The following is a 17,156-nucleotide window of genomic DNA, read 5'->3' on the forward strand; positions in this document are numbered from 1 at the left end:
AGTCCAAATAATTTTATGGTGCAAGGATTAATTACTTTGAGACCAAAGCTAGGTAAAGATATTATAAGACAATAAAATTTGAAACTAATATTCCTTATACAATAGGTGCAAAAATTATTAACCTAAGTTTAGTATTTAGTATATTAGTGTGGTGGCATCTTCCAATTCACCGCAGATGACATAACAGGTCATTCGACCACCAAGTGCTGTCAAGAAAAGGGGAAGATGATTCTCTTTAGTGAAGATGCTCCAAGCCCTCCTCTGAGGTGGCTTTTCTTGAGAACGATATGCGATATGCGCAGGGGCATACAGCCTGCATGCAAAACTTTTCAATCAATGCCTAAAGGCTGTATTTACAGAAAACAGACAGAGATCACAGATAACAATTGAAAGAACACAGAGATTTGCCTCAGGTCAGGGTCTGTTAGACATGCTGACCTCAGATGGTCTTTCCGCTTCTGAATTTAGGAATTCACTCCTGTTTGGAGCTTAACCATATGGTTTTTCCTTATCAGGGCAGTGCAAAGCAGAGCAAGCTTTGTGGATACAAATGCATTCTTTAAGCCAGATTTCCCAGGGAACCCTTGGTGTTAGCATCATATTATGTCTGCCTCCCAGCATTCCCAGTTTTCTGGTCGAGACTTATGGGCCCTTTTTCAAGGCCTGGCTTGTGCGGGGCTACAATTCCCTATACCACACAAAGTGGCCCCCCAAAATATTAGTATATTACAATTTTTGATAATATAAAAAATATAGTATATTATTACTCAACGATGTTGTCCCAGGATGTAAGGTTGATTTGACATTTGAAAATCAATCAGTGTATTTTTCAGTATTAAAGATTAGATGAGAACAATCATATGATCATCTCAATTGTTGCAGAAAAAGCATTTGGCAAAATTTAATATACAGTGTTAAAACTACCAGCTGTTTTGAATAGAGGAACCTTGTTCTACCCAATGAGGTGTATAGACAAAAAGTGATCTGCTAACATCATATTCAATAATGAAAGACTGAATTCTTTCTTGTATCCTCTTCCCCTAAAATGAAAAAAAAAAAAAAGTCAAGAATATTTGCTGTTGCCATTTCTATTCAACATTGTTCTGGATGTACTACTTGGTATAATCATACATGAAAAGAAAATATCAGGTACAGATTAGAAAAGAAGAACTTAAACTGTGGTTATTCACAGATTTTCTAAATAATTGATCATATGTAGAAACATCCTAAGGAATTGACAAAACACTACAAGAACTAATAAGCGAGTTTAGCAAGGTTTTAAGATAAAGGTTAATATACAAAAGTGTGTTTATATATTATAGTATTAAAAAATCAGAAAATGAAATTTAAGATATTTACAATGGCATAAAAATATGAATCAGGGATAAATTTGACCAAAGAAGTGATAGCTCTGTACACTGAAATCTGCAAATTTGAGATAATTTAAACAAGACCTAAGTAATGTATGGTAAGTGCCCTAAATATTTTTATCTTTTACACCATAATTTTATTATACCTTTTCTATGTTTAGATATACAAATACTTACCACTGTGTTACAGTTGCCTACATTATTTAGTATAGTAACATGTCATACAGGTTTTTAACCTAGGAGCAATAGGATATACCATATAGCCCAGGTGTATAGTAGGGTATACCATCTAAGTTTGTGTAAATGTACTCTAAGTTGTTCGCACTATGACAGAATCATCTAATGATGCATTTCTCAGAATATATCATCATCATTGACACATGATTGCAGACCACATGTATAATCAATTCATTTTGGACAAAGGTAAAGATGTCAAAGAAATTAAAAATGCAAAACGATGATCTCTTCAACCAGTGGTGCCAGAACAATTAAATATTCATATGAAAAACATGTACCCTGACCCTTAACTATATACAAACATCAACTTTGAAATGGACTTATATGTTAAAAGCAAAATTTAACAGCTTCCAAAAAGAAGAAAATTTACAGTGACATAGGGTAGGCAAAGATTTCTTAGATAAGAAACTAAACAATGAAAAAAAAAACCCCAACAATATTGGATTTCATCACAATTAAAAGTGTTTGTCTTCTCAAGGTACAATTTAAAAAATGAAAAGGCAAGACACAACTGAGAGGGAATATTGGCAAAACACATATCCAACAAAGGACTTGTATCTAGAGTTCAAAAATAAGTTTTATGACTCATTAATAATATAATGCAATGGGAAAGTAATTTGACAGACACTTCACCAATGAAGATAAATGGACTGCATATAAACACATTTTAAAACATTGGACATCATTAGTCATTAGGGAAATACAAATAAAATTCCAAAGAAATATCACTACACATGCTTTGAAAGCATCGCAATGAGAAACCAGTGCACATCAGTAAAATGGGTAAAATTACATTGAGCATACCAAATATTGGCAAGAATGCAAAGAAATTATAACTGTCATATACTGCCAATGAGAATATATGATGTTAAAATCTCTTTGGAAAATAGTTCACCAGTTTCATAAGAGGGGAATACATTCTTTTCATACAACCTAGTTATTCTACATTTAATATTTATACAATTAAAATTAAAACATAGCTAATTAAGATTCATACATAAATGAGAATAGCAGTTTTATTTTCAACAGTTCCAAAACTGGAAAAAATCCAACTGTCTATCTGTAGAAAAATGAGTAACAAATTATAGCATAGCTATAAAATGGAATATTACTCATCGATAAAAAGAAAACTATTGATAAGTTCAACAACATGGGTGAATCTCAAAATTATGCTGAGTGAAAAAGAAATGAGAAGAAAAAGGAGCACACACTGATTGATTTAATTTACATAAAAACCTAAAAGTTTAAATTTAATGTATAGGGCCAGAAAACAGTTTTGTGTTTCCTTGTAGATGGGTTTAGAGAAAGGAACATTTTACAAAGTGGAAGAAGGAAGAGTTTTATTGGTGATGAAAATGTTTGCTATCTTGGATGTAGCGGTGATTTCATGGGTTTATATAATATATATTAAGTATCATCAATTTGTACACTTTATATATGTGAAGTTATTGCGCGTTATTTATATCTCAGTAAAACTGTAAAAAGTAGAAATAAAATAATCAAAATGAATAAATTTCTATTCATTTCTATTGATTGACATGAGAGAAATACCAAATCCATGGATAGTAGGACTCACATTTGAAAAGATACCAATTTCCTCAAAATTAGTATACAATTTCAATGTGATCCCAACCAAAATCCCGGTAAGTTTTTAATGGAAAAATTTTTAAATACATGGAAGGGTATATAGAGCCAAAAATAATTTGAAGGCAATTTTGAAACCAACCAAGCATAAGATTATGACATATTAAAGAGTTTGACGCTGGCTGGTGTAGCTCAGCAGATTGAGTGCCAGCCTGAGAATGAAAAGGTTGTCAGTTCAATTCCCAGTTAAGGCACAGGCCTGGGTTGTGGCCAGATCCTCAGTAGGGGGCGCATGAGAGGCAACCACACTATGATGCTCCTCTCCCCCTCTTTCTCCTTCCCTTCCCCTCCAAAAATTAATAAAATCTTAAAAAAATAAATTAATTAATTAATAAATTAAAAGTGTGGTATTGGCCTTGGATGGGTAGCTCAATTGTTTAGAGCATCACTCAGTTACTCCAAGGTTGTGGGATTGATCCAGGGTCACAACACATACAAGTATCAACCAATGAATGAATGAATTAGTGAAACAAAAAAGTCAATGTCTCCACTCAAGAAAAAAAAAGCAATATTACACCATATACAAAAAAAAAAAAAAAAAAAACCTGAAGATGGAAAAAAGACTTAAATATAAGTCAAAATACCATAAACTTCCTAGAGGAGAACTTAGGCAGGAAAATTTCAGATATTCCACACAGCAACATTTTCACCATTATGTCCCCTAGAGCAAGGGAAAGAATAAGTGAGTCTACATTAAATTAAAAAGCTTCTGCATAGCTAAAGGAAACATCAGCAAAATTAAAAGAAACCAACTGTATGGGAAAGTATATTTGCCAATGATACTTCAGACAAGTGTTCAAACTCCAAGATATATAGAGAACTGACACAACTTCACACCAGGAAGACAAGCAATCCAATTAAAAAATGGGCGAAGAACCTGAACAGACACTTCTTAAAGGACATACAGAGGATCCAGGGACATATGAAAGGATGGCTTAGCATCACTAGCCATCAGAGACACGCAAATGAAAACTAGAATGAAATACCACTTCACACCATTCACAATGGCCAACATAAACAATTCAATAAACAAGCGCTGGTGAGGTTGTGGAGAAAAGGGAACCCCTTTACACTGTTGGTGGGAATGCAAACTGATGACCTACTGTGGAAAACAGTATGGAAATTCTTTAGAAATCTAAAAGTGGAAGGGTCTTTTGACTTGGCAATTCCACTGCTGGGATTATACCCTAAGAATCTTGCAACACCAATTCAAAAGAACCTATGCACCCCAATGTTCACAGCAGCACAATTTATAATAGCCAAGGGCTGGAAACAGCCTAAGTGCCCATCAGTAAATGAGTGGATCAGAAACCTATGGTACATTTACACAATGGAATCCATTGTGTAGTATGAAAGAAAGAAGGAACTCCTACCCTTTGTGACAGCATGTATGGAACTGGAGAGTATTATGCTAAGTGAAACAAGCCAGGGGGTAAAAGACAAATACCATATGATTGCACCTATAAGTGGAACCTCGTCAACAAAACAAACAAGTGAGCAAAACAGAACCAGAGACATTGAAATAAAGAAAAAAGTGGCAGTGACCAGAGGGAAGGAAGTATGGGAATAATCAGGGTAAGAAGGAGGAGGGTCAAGTTAAGGAACATGTATAAGGACCCATAGACAAAGCCAATGGGGAGGGGCAGAAGACAGAGGGCAGAGGGTGCAGGGCAGGGTGTGGGTAGGACAGGGGAGAGTGGTTGGGGGGAAGGTGAGGACAACTGTAAATGAATAACAATATAAAAAACACTAAAAAATCAATTAAAAATGTGTCATTTTTCCAGATATCAATGGAAAAAAATAAGTCAATTGGGAAATAGTTGGGAGACTAGAAACTTCCACAAACAATTTGCTGAGACTCATGTATTACTCTATCTTTGTAACAAAGAGACTACACAACATATACACAATTTAGACACAGATACTCAAATGAAAAATTTTAAATAAAATTTTATAAAAGCAAGTATGATTTATTTATTTTAAGGAAAAGAAATTGCACTTAAGGTGAATAAAAAGAAGTTTGGCTATTGCAAATAAGATTTATACAAATCTAGACTAATCAAGATGTCAGAGGAGTGAGTGGAAGTCACACTGACCTCCTCCCAGGACAAATCTGGAATTACAACTAAATTGTGGAGAAACCACCTTGAACAAAAAACTGAACGATAGCAAGAAAGGAGCCTTATTACCTTGGACAGACAGAAGGATCAGCTTTAGCACAACCTAACTGGTAAGGAGTGCAGTAGAGACTTGAGAAGGCAGGTAGGGCACCCATGGGCAGCAGCACCAGAAGAATATTGAAATGTCAGTTGGATCCCCTTGAGAAGAGCAGGGTCCAAACCATAAGCGGGGATCTCCAGTCTACAGCAAAAGAGCCCAAAAAGTACACAGATAAAAGCCAACTGTGAAAAGCGGCAGGGTTGCTCTCTGCCAGAGACTGGTGGCTGGAGACACAAAGAGCCATTTAAAGGAACAATACATAAATTTTTATTTGCAGCCATTTACCCTGATCTCTGGGAGGCGAGGGCAGAGTGGGCTAGAGACACCTGAGGAAAGACTGGGGAAGGAGGATTTGGGGAGAAAACTGAGAGAATAGCTGATGGGATCCCAGTGCTGATTCCTCCCCCATATTGCAGCAGGCCCTGGCTCAGGCAGAACACTCCCCTGAGTGGCAGCAGCATGAGAAAACACAATAGCCATGTCCCAAGGAGGGACTCTGCTCTGCCCTGTGGTGTCTAAGCCAGCCTGCTGAGTGCAGAGTGACTAGAATAACAGCTGAAGGAGACAGCCACAGACAGCAGATTCCTAGAAGTCTTGAACAGACTGCCTAAGGTCAGACAGGGTCAACATCTCACATCATCAGAGGCAGATCTAGAAAGAAATAACAGTGGTCTCCTATCATAGAAGTTCACACCATAAAGTCAAGAAATAAAGAGAGATCAATTTAAGAAGCAAATGCAAAAAAGAAGAGTCTTACAAATAATTGGAAAACAAGAAAACACCCCCAGTCAAAGGGAAAGGAGGAATCCTCAGAAAGAGAACTAAATGAAACAGTGGCAAGTAAAATATCAGATATCGAGTTCAAAACAATGGTTCTAAAGAAGCTCAGTGAGCTCAGAGAGAATTACCAAAAACTGCAGGGAAATTACTAGAACTAACTGCAAACTATATCCGTATGAAAAAGGACATAGGAACTATCAACTGGAGGCAAGAGGAAATGAAGAGTACACTTTCTGAATTGAAGAATGCAGTAGAAGGAATCAAAAGCTGGCTTGATGAAGCTGAGGATCAGCAGAGAGCTGGAGGATAAAATAGACAGAAGCTTTCAGAAAGAGCAAGAAAATGAAAAAAAGACTCAAAAAGAATGATGAGGCATTTAGGGAAATGCAGTACAACTGAAACGTAATAATATCCACATAATAGGGAAATCAGAAGGAAAAGAAGAGGACAAAGGGATAGAGAACCTGTTTGAAAAAGTCATGATGGAAAACTTCCCTAATTGGAGGAGAGAAAAAAATCACACCAGTCCAGGAAGCACAGCGGGTTCCATTCAAGAGGAACCCAATGAGGCCCACTCCAAGACACATCATCGTTAAAATGGAAAATATCAAAGACAAACAGAGAATCCTAAAGGAAGCAAGGGAGAAACAGGTAGTAACATACAAGGGAGCCCCGATATGGCCAGCAGCTGACTTATCAACAGATACACTACAAACCAGAAGGGCATGGCAAGAAATATCCCACGTCATGGAAAGCAAAGGCCTGCAATCAAGACTGCTCTACCCAACAAAGCTCTCATTTAAAATGGAAGGCCAAATGAGTTTCCCAGACAAAAGGTCGCCAAAGGAATATACCTCAACAAAATCAGCATTGAAAAAAATGCTAAAGGGACTGCTTAAAAAAGATGAAAAAGGGTCTATGAATACCCCATTCCTTTGACACACAGTCACCAATACTCGATACTAGCAATATTTTTAATACTTATTAATCTGATTGTGATACTGATGTGTTATTTTAATTGTTACTTTACTATTTGTTGAAACTAAACCTGTTTTTGTATATTTCTTGCCTATTTCTATTATTTTTAAAAAGCTTTAAGTGGCTTTTTGGTATTTTTCATTCATTTTTTGACTAAATGTTTGCACAATTTTTTCCCCAAAATAAAAAAAGAACTATTGACCCTTTTTTAGCTGTGTTACAAGTACTTTCCTATTCTATTACTTGTCCTTTAATTTTTTTATCTGTATACTACTACATATCTTACATGTTTAATATAGTAATATTGTCAATATTTTACTTCATAACTTCTGGGTTTGAATATGTTACTTCAGGCTAAGAAAAATATTACTTTGTATTTTCTTTGAAATCTCTTTAGATTTTACATATTGATTTTTAACTCACCTGAATATTTTTTGTATAATGTGTGAAATAGGGCTCTATGTTTGTTCTATTTCAAGTAAGAGTGGTCCATGCACCTTCTTTGTTGAATAAGCCTTATTTTCCCCATTGATTTGAACTATCAATTGAATCATATTTTTTTTAAAAAACTCTTTTTTTAAAATTTTATTTTAATTTATTTTTTCAAATACATTTGTCTCTGCCAACCCCCCACCACTTTCCCTTGCCCCCTCCATCCTTCCCTCCCTCAGCTCTTCCCCTTTGGTTTTGTCCATGAGTCCTTGCTACGCCGACTTTCCCCTTCCCTTCCTTGTCCCCGCCCCCCTCTCCTTCCCTCTTGTCTCTGTTGATCTCTTTTCCTTTCAGTGTTGCTGGTCTTATTATCCTTGCATCTTTGTATTGTTGGTTAGGTTCCGCGCATAGGTGAGATCATATGGTATTTCTCTTTCGCCCCCTGGCTTATTTCGCTTAGCATAATGCTCTCCAGTTCCATCGATGCTGTTGCAAAGTTTAGTAGTTCCTTTTTTCGTTCTGCTGCATAGTATTCCATTGTGTATATGTACCATTATTTTTTGATCCAGTCATCTACTGATGGACATTTAGGTTGCTTCCAACACGTGGCTATTGTAAATTGTGCTGCTATGAACAATTGGGTGCATAGGTTCTTTTGTATAGGAGTTTTGGGATTCTTAGGGTATAGTCCCAGCAGGGGAATCACTGGATCAAAAGGAAGTTCCATTTTCAACTTTTTGAGGAAATTCCACACTGCTTTCCACAGTGGCTGCACCAGTCTGCATTCCCACCAACAGTGTAATAGGGTTCCCTTCTCTCCACAGCCTCGCCAGCACCTGTTGTTTGTTGATCTGCTTTTGATGGCATTTCTGACCGGTGTGAGGTGGTACCTCATGGTGGTTTTGATCTGCATTTCTCTGATGGCTAGTGATGCTGAGCATCCTTTCTAATGCCTCTGGGCCCTCTGTATCTCCTCCTTGGAAACGTGTCTGCCCAGGTCCTTTGCCCATTTTTTGATTGGATCGTTTGTCTTCTTGGAGTAGAGTCGAGTGAGTTCTTTATATATCTTGGAGATCAAACCTCTATACGATGTATCACTAGAGAATATATTATCCCATATGGTTGGCTCCCTTTTCATTTTGCTGATGTTTTCTTTAGCCATGCTGAAGCTTCTTATTTTGATGAGGTCCCACTTGTTTATTCTTTCCTTTACGTCCCTTGTTTTAGGAGACATATCAGTGAAAAAATTGCTGCGTGGGATATCTGAGAGTTTCCTGCCAATGTTCTCCTCTAGGGCTTTGATGGTGTTGCGACTTATATTTAAGTCTTTTATCCATCTTGAGTTTATTTTTGTGTATGGTGTCAGCTGATGATCCAATTTCAATTTTTTCCATGTAAGCCGTCCAGCTCTCCCAACGCCATTTGTTGAAGAGGCTATTTATTATTCCTCCATTTTATGCTTCTGCCCCCTTTGTCAAATATTAGATGCCCATAGAGACCTGGGCTTATTTCTGGGCTTTCTATTCTGTTCCACTGGTCTATGGGTCTGTTCTTGTGCCAGTACCAGATTGTTTTGAGTATGCTGGCTTTGTAGTAGAGTTTGATGTCTGGTACTGTGATCCCTCCCACTTTGTGTTTCTTTCTCAAAATTGCTGCGGCTCTTTGGGGTCGTTTATGGTTCCATAAAATTTTTTGAAGTGTCTGTTCTCTTTCTGTGAAATATGTCATTGGTATCTGAATAGGGATTGCGTTGAATCTATAAATTACTTTGGGGAGTATGGACATTTTGAGGATATTAATTCTTCCAATCCATGAGCATGGTATATGCTTCCATTTATTTGTGTCTTCCTTAATTTCTTTTTTCAATGTTCTATAGTTTTCTGTGTACGAGTCTTTTACGTCTTTGGTTAAATTTATGCCTAGGTACTTTATTTTTCTTCTTGCTATATTGAATGGTATTTTTTTTTTCTGATTTCTCCTTCTTCTATTGCATTGCTGGTGTACAAAAATGCCTTTGATTTCTGATGTTGACTTTGTATCCTGCAGTTTTGCCAAATTCACTTATTAGGTTGAGGAGTTTTTTGGTAGAGTCTACAGGGTTCTGTTTGTACACTATCATGTCATCTGCAAACAATGATAGCTTTACTTCCTCCTTTCCTATTTGGATGCATTTTATCTCTTTCTCTTGTCTGACTGCTGTGGCTAGGACTTCCAATACGATGTTGAAAAGAAGCGGTGAGAGCGGACATCCTTGTCGTGTTCCCAATCTTAGTGGGAAAGCTTTCAGTTTTTGCCTGTTTAGTATGATGTTGGCTGTAGGTTTTTCATATATGGCCTTTATTACATTGAGGAATGCCCCATTTATTCCCATTTTGCTCAATGTTTTGATCATAAATGGGAGCTGAACCTTATCGAATGCTTTCTCTGTATCTATCGAGATGATCATGTGGTTTTTGTCTTTTATTTATGTGATGTATTACGTTTATTGATTTGTGTATATTGAATCATCCCTGCATGCCTGGGATGAATCTCACTTGATCGTGGTGGATAATCTTTTGAATGTATTGCTGGACGCGGTTTGCCAATATTTTGTTGAGGATTTTAGCATCTATGTTCATCAACGAAATCGGCCTGTAGTTTTCTTTCTTTGTAGGGTCTTTATCCGGTTTTGGGATCAGGGTGATGCTTGCCTCATAGAAAGAGTCTGGGAGTCTTCCCTCCTCTTGGATTTTTTGGAATAGTCTGAGAAGGACAGGGGTTAGCTCTTCCTTAAATGATTTTTAAAATTCTCCTGGGAAACCGTCCAGCCCTGGGCTTTTGTGTGCTGGGAGTTTCTTGATGACTGCTTCAATTTCCCCAGCTGTTTGTGGTCTGTTCAAGCTTTCTGTTTCTTCCTCGTTCAGTGTTGGAAGGTTATACTTTTCTTCAAATTTTTCTTCAAATTTTTCAAAAAATTTGTCCGTTTCATCCAGATTTTCAAATTTCTTGGCATAGAATTGTTCATAGTAGTTTCTGACGATCCTTTGTGTTTCTGTGGTATCAGTTGTTATTTCTCCTCTTTCATTTCTGATATTATTAATTTGGGTCCTCTCCCTTCTATTCTTGATGAGTCTGCTTAAAGGCTTGTCAATTTTATTTATCTTTTCAAAGAACCAGCTTCTGGATTGGTTGATCCTCTGAATTGTTCTTTTCATCTCTATGTCATTCAGTTCTGCTCTAATCTTGACTACTTCCTTCTTTCTACTTGCTCTGGGATTTATTTGTTGTTGTTTCTCCAGTTCTTGAAGTTGTAGTGTTAGGTCTTTTATTTGAAATGTTTCTATCTTTTTTAGGTAAGCCTGTATTGCTATGAACTTCCCTCTCAGGACTGCCTTCGTTGTGTCCCATAGGTTTTGGACTGTTGTCTGTTCATTATCATTTGTTTCCAGAAATTTTTTGATTTCTTCTCTTATCTCATTATTGGACCATTCATTCTTTACTAGCCTACTGTTGAGTCTCCATGAGTTTGCAAGTTTTTGAAGTTTCTCTTTGAGATTGATTTCCAGTTTCAAGGCCTTGTGGTCTGAGAAAAAGTGTGGTATTATTTCAATTTTCCTGAATTTGCTGAGGTTTCCTTTGTGTCCTATCATGTGGTCTATCTTTGAAAAACTGCCGTGAGCATTTGAAAAGAATGTGTATTTTTCTTCTTTGGGATGTAAGGTTCTATATATGTCAGTTAAGTCTCTTTGATTCAGTGTGTTATTCATTGCCACAATATGTTTATTAATGTTTTGTTTGGAAGATCCGTCTATTTTTGACAGTGGGGTGTTGAAATCCCCTACTATCAGTGTGTTGCTGTCTATATCTTTTTTGAAGTCATCCCACAATTTCCTTATAAACTTGGGGGCTCCTGTATTGGGAGCATATAAGTTTACAATGTTGATGTCTTCTTGATAGATTCTTCCTTTAAGTATTATAACGTGCCCTTCTGGGTCTCTCTTTATGGCCTTTGTTTTGAAATCTACTTTGTCTGAGACAAGTATGGCAACCCCGGCCTTTTTCTCATGTCCATTTGCTTGGAATATTTTTTTCCATCCCTTTACTTTCAATCTGTGTAGGTCTCTTGCTCTGAGGTGGGTCTCTTGTAGGCAGCATATGTGTGGGTCATGTTTTCTTATCCATTCAGCTACCCTGTGTCTTTTGATTGGGGCATTTAGTCCATTCACATTGAGAGATATTACTGATAGAAACTTACTCATCTTTTCTCTTTGTACCTGTATTCCTCTCTCTCATTCTTTTCCTTCACCTGCTTAAACCAGTCCCCTTAGCATATCTTGGAGTGCTGGTTTGGTAGAGATGTATTCTTTTAGTCTTCTCTTGTCTGGGAAACTCCGTATTTCCCCTTCTGTTTTAATGGAGAGCCTAGCTGGGTAGAGCAGCCTTGGCTGTAGGCCTTTGCTTTTCATGGCTTGGAATATTTGTTGCCATTCCCTTCTGGCTTGTAGTGTTTCTGTTGAGAAGTCATCTCCTAGGCGTATCGGGGCCCCCTTGTATGTGACTTTCTCCTTCTCCTTTGCTGCCTTGAGGATTCTCTCTTTGTCTTTGACATTTGCCATTTTAATGATGATGTGTCTTGGAGTGGACCTCTTTGAGTCCCTCTTGAGTGGGGTTCTCTGTGCCTCCTGGATCCATGAGAGCCTTTCTCTCCTCAAATTAGGGAAATTTTCCATCATTACTTTTTCGAGGAGGTTCTCTATCCCTTTCTCCTCTTCTTCTCCTTCTGGTATCCCTATGATACTGATATTATTGCGTTTCAGGTTGCCTTGCATTTTCCTAAATGCCTCTTCATTCTTCCTGAGTCGTCTTTCCATTTCTTGTTCCTTCTGGGAGCTTCTCTCTACCTTATCCTCCATCTCACTGATTCGATCCTCGGCCTCATCCAGCCTGCTTTGGACTCCTTCTAATGTGTTCTTCAATTCAGAAATGGTATTATTCTTATCCTCTTGTGTCTTCTTGATAGTTTCTATGTCCTTTTCCTGGCTGATATAGTTCTCTGTAAGATCCTGATAGTTTCTCTGCAGTTTCTCATAGTTAGCTTTGAGCTGGCTGAGCTCATTGAGCTTCCTTAGAACCGTTGTTTTGAATTCAGTATCTGATAGTTCCCTTGCCTCTATTTCATTTAGCTCTCTCTGTGGGGAGTCCCTTTTTCCACTCATTTGGGGGGGAACTTCTTTTTCTTCCCATTTTTGTGAGAGTCTGTTAAGTACTTTTGTCCTTTACTTTTCTTTCTGGGCCTGCCTCAGATGATGTCAGTTGTTGACCCTACAAGACCTTGGGTTGTTTGTTTGAGCCTTCCAGGATTCTCCTGTCTGACACCTGCTTGGGGTAGCTCTGTGTCCCCTTTGGTCAGGGCTGGGCTATTTTTTGGGATCTCTCTGCACTCTCACACCGGCTCCTTGAGCACGCTCCTGGCGTGGCAGGATCCCCCCGCCTGCCTGGCATCGCATCTGCTTGCCCCAGACCAGGGGGCTTATTCGCAACCTCGCGTACTCATCTGGCCCCCTGGCCGGCGAGCTCCCTGGCACTGGTTAGTTTAGGGTCTTCTGTTGTGTGTTTTCCCTGCTTTTGGCTCTTTGGGTGCGTTGCTTGCCCTTGCCAAATGGGGACTACGGAAATGGGAGGAAGTCAGCTCCCGGACTCCAGGGGTTCCGGGCAGCTCTACTAATTTTGTGGGCCTATCCGCAATCCCGGGCTGGCGGGTCAATTTACGTCTGCCCTTGCCACTCTGTGCACTCCCTCGCAGGCCATATTGATGCCAATCTGTGGGAGGCCTTGCCTGCCAGTCCAAGCGTTTGCCAGCCTGCTCGGGTCACACACACGCTCGCCAACCCTCGCCGGTCACTGGGCGCAAGTGTGCGCGCCTGCACTGGGTGTTTTTGGCGTGCCTATGTGTGCTTTTCGGCTTTTGGCTCTTTGGGGGTGTGGCCTCTTCCCGTGCAATGGAGACTACGGCAAGGAGAAGGAGTTGGGACTCCCCGGTTCCTCCTCCCGTTCTTTCCCCAACGCCTCCCTTTCGGGTCTCTCCTCAGGGGTCTCTGGGCAGTTCTGTGTCCCCTTTGGCCAAAGATCCACCCCCTCTGTGGCCTGTGTTTCAATCGCAGGCAGTCTGGTTCCTGCGCGCCCCTCTTCTGCTTCTTTGGGGTCACGCCTTTCCAGCCCACAATCGGAGACTACAGAATGGGGAGGGAGTCGGGACTCCCCAGTTCCTCCTCCCATTCTTTCCCCAACGCCTCCGTCTCCAGTCTCTCCTCAAGGCTCTCCCAGCCAGTCTGCACTCAGTCCTGCAGCTCACAAGCTGTGTGCGGAGTGCACAAAAGGCAGGTTAATTGATTCCCTTATGCCTGAGCGAGATGGTAGCTGCAGAGTGGGAGGTGCGTTATCACCGGGCTCCACCTGCCGCCATGTCAGTTCTCTTCACAAAGTTTTCTTCACCAGTCTTTTCCCAGGCACCAGCCTACCCTTCTGCTGCCTCTGCCGAGAGATCAAGGAGGGTGGCTGCCACTGCAATTTTTTGTGTTGGCCCTTTAAATGTCTCTTTGCATCCCCAGCCACCTGTTTCTGGCAGAGAGCGCCCCCTAAGCTTTTCGGGGTTGCGTTTTGTCTGTATTTTCTTGGTTTTAGCTGCTGTAGTTTAGGGGTCCCTGCTTATGATTCAGACCCCGTTCTTCTCGGGGGAAGCTAACTGGCCTTTTCAATGTCCCTCTGGTGCTAGTGCCCGTGGGCACCCAGCCCACCCTCTCGAGCCTCCACCGCACTTCTCACCCCTTGGGATGTATGAGAGTTGAATCCACTGTCTGTCCGCGGCTCCAAGGCTCCTCTCCCACTATCGTTCCATTGTTCTCCAGGTGATTACTCCACTATTTAGTCGCAAATCCAGTTTGGTCTTGGGAGGAGGTCAGCGTGACTCCCATTCACTCCTCCGCCATCTTTTGAATCGTATATTACATAGTTAGATATCTATACATTTGTTTCTAGAATTCTCATTGTATCTCATTGACCTACTTGATTATTTCTGTGCTGGTGTCATGTTGATTTAATTGCTGAGACTTTAAAACGGATTTAAATTTTTAATATTTTATAATGGATTTTAGCATTTAAAAAAATAAATAAAATCAATCTGCATTAAGAAAAAGAAGAAAGGGGAACTCTTACCTTTTGGGACAACATGGACAGAACTGGAGACTATTAGGCTAAGTGAAATATGCCAGCTGGTGAAAGACAAATACCATATGACCTCACCTATAAGTGGAATTTATTCAAAAAAATAACTTAAGGAACAAAACAAACCACAGGCATGGAAACACGGAGCAGACTGAAAGTGACCAGAGGGGATGGGGAAAGAGGACAATGGTGGAAAGAAGAAGAAGGGACTGGACAAAGAACATGTATGAATGACCCATGGACATGGACAACAGAGTGGGAATTGACTGTGGGAGCAGGGGTTGTGGTGGGATGGGTGGAGGAGGGCAAAGAGGGCAAAAATGGAGACAACTGTGATAGAATAAACATGATTTAAAAATTAAAAATAAATTAAAAAAAGAAATTATTTGAAACTTAGTTACCAACCTAATTTCTTATCTGTAAGTTATATAAAGTGAATAATGGATAGATATTAGCAACACAATTAAATTTTACCTTTATGTACTAACAATATTATTATTATACTAACTATATATTGTAGTATATCTAGTATTGCATATATTATTCTAAATCTCACTATTTTATATCATCTTTCAGCATTTTATTTATAAATGATGATAGCATAAGTGAATACTGCTGACATCATTGACAGTGTTCTAATTTAATATAGTTAATGCAGACCGGTTCTTGTAGGTTTGCCTGAAGTATGATTGTAAAAGAAAACAACTGTTTAAATCTGTTTTCTTAAATTCTTGGATTGATCTCAGCGTAACTTACAAGATAAGGGTCAAAGGTGGGGCATGTTCACTTTCTATTGAAAAATGTTTAAATTCTATTCCACACATGGGTATGGATTCCTACAAATAAAATGTTTTCTTTTGAAACATTCATGTGAATACATTTCTTATAATATGTAAAAACAACAAAAATAACCATGTTCCAAATCTAGAAGTAAAAATTATGAGAAGTGGTTAATACGTAGCCTTTCAAATAGAATAATTTTTGTAGACATGTCTTCGTTTATTTGATTATATTTTTCTATAGGAGAAAGCCAAAAAGACTAAGTGGTGCTTTGCAGGACATGGGAATAGAATTCTTGGGATGAGAACATTCATGTCAATATAAATTGAAAATAATTTTATTATGTAAGTAATTTTATTTTTTATAAAGTTTTCTTATGTGAACCTTTTTTTGTGATGTCATTAATAAGGAATATCTTTCAGTCTAAAAAAAAATAAAGTTCCTACTAATCTATAAATTTAAATTGTTTCTAAGACTTTCTTTTTTTAAATTTTATTTTAATTTATTTTTTCAAATACATTTGTCTCTGCCTACCCCCCACCACTTTCCCTTGCCCCCTCCCACCTTCCCTCCCTCAGCTCTTCCTCTTTGGTTTTGTCCATGAGTCCTTGCTATATGTTCCTTGACATGCCCCTTCCTTTCCTTGTCCCTGCCCCCCTCCCTCCTTCCCTCTTGTCTCTGTCGATTTCTTTCCCTTTCAGTGTTGCTGGTCTTATTTTCCTTGCATCTTTGTATTGTTGGTTAGGTTCCGCTTATAGGTGAGATCATATGGTATTTCTCTTTTGCCCCCTGGCTTATTTCACTTAGCATGATGCTCTCCAGATCCATCCATGCTGTCGCGAAGTTTAGTAGTTCTTTTTTTCTTTCTGCTGCGTAGTATTCCATTGTGTATATGTACCATTATTTTTTGATCCAGTCATCTACTGATGGACATTTAGGTTGCTTCCAACACTTGGCTATTGTAAATTGCGCTGCTATGAACATTGGGGTGCATAGGTTCTTTTGTATTGCTGTTTTGGTGTTCTTAGGGTATAGTCCCAGCAGGGGAAACACTGGATCGAAAGGCAGTTCCATTTTCAGCTTTTTGAGGAAATTCCACACTGCTTTTCACAGTGGCTGCACCAGTCTGCATTCCCACCAACAGTGAACTAGGGTTCCCTTTTCACCACAGCCTCGCCAGCACCTGTTGTTTGTTGATCTGTTTATGATGGCCATTCTGACTGGTGTGTGGTGGTACCTCCTGGTGGTTTTGATCTGCATTTCTCTCATTAGGTCAAGTAGTTTTGTTGTTTTGTTTTTTTTGGTGGAATCTATAGGATTTTCTAGGTGCACTATCATTTTATCTACAAACAATGACACTTTTACTTCATCCTATTCAATTTGCATATCTTCTATTTCTTTTTCTTGTCTGATCACATTGGCTAGGACTTCCAATACTATGTTGAATCAAAGTGATGAAAATGGACAATCTTGGTTTGTGCCTGAGCTAAGAGGGAAAGCTTTGTTTTTGCCCAT

Source organism: Pteronotus mesoamericanus, unplaced genomic scaffold (genome assembly GCF_021234165.1).
Source record: "Pteronotus mesoamericanus isolate MK-2021 breed Mesoamerican mustached bat unplaced genomic scaffold, CSHL_Meso_final contig_411, whole genome shotgun sequence".
NCBI lineage: Eukaryota > Metazoa > Chordata > Mammalia > Chiroptera > Mormoopidae > Pteronotus > Pteronotus mesoamericanus.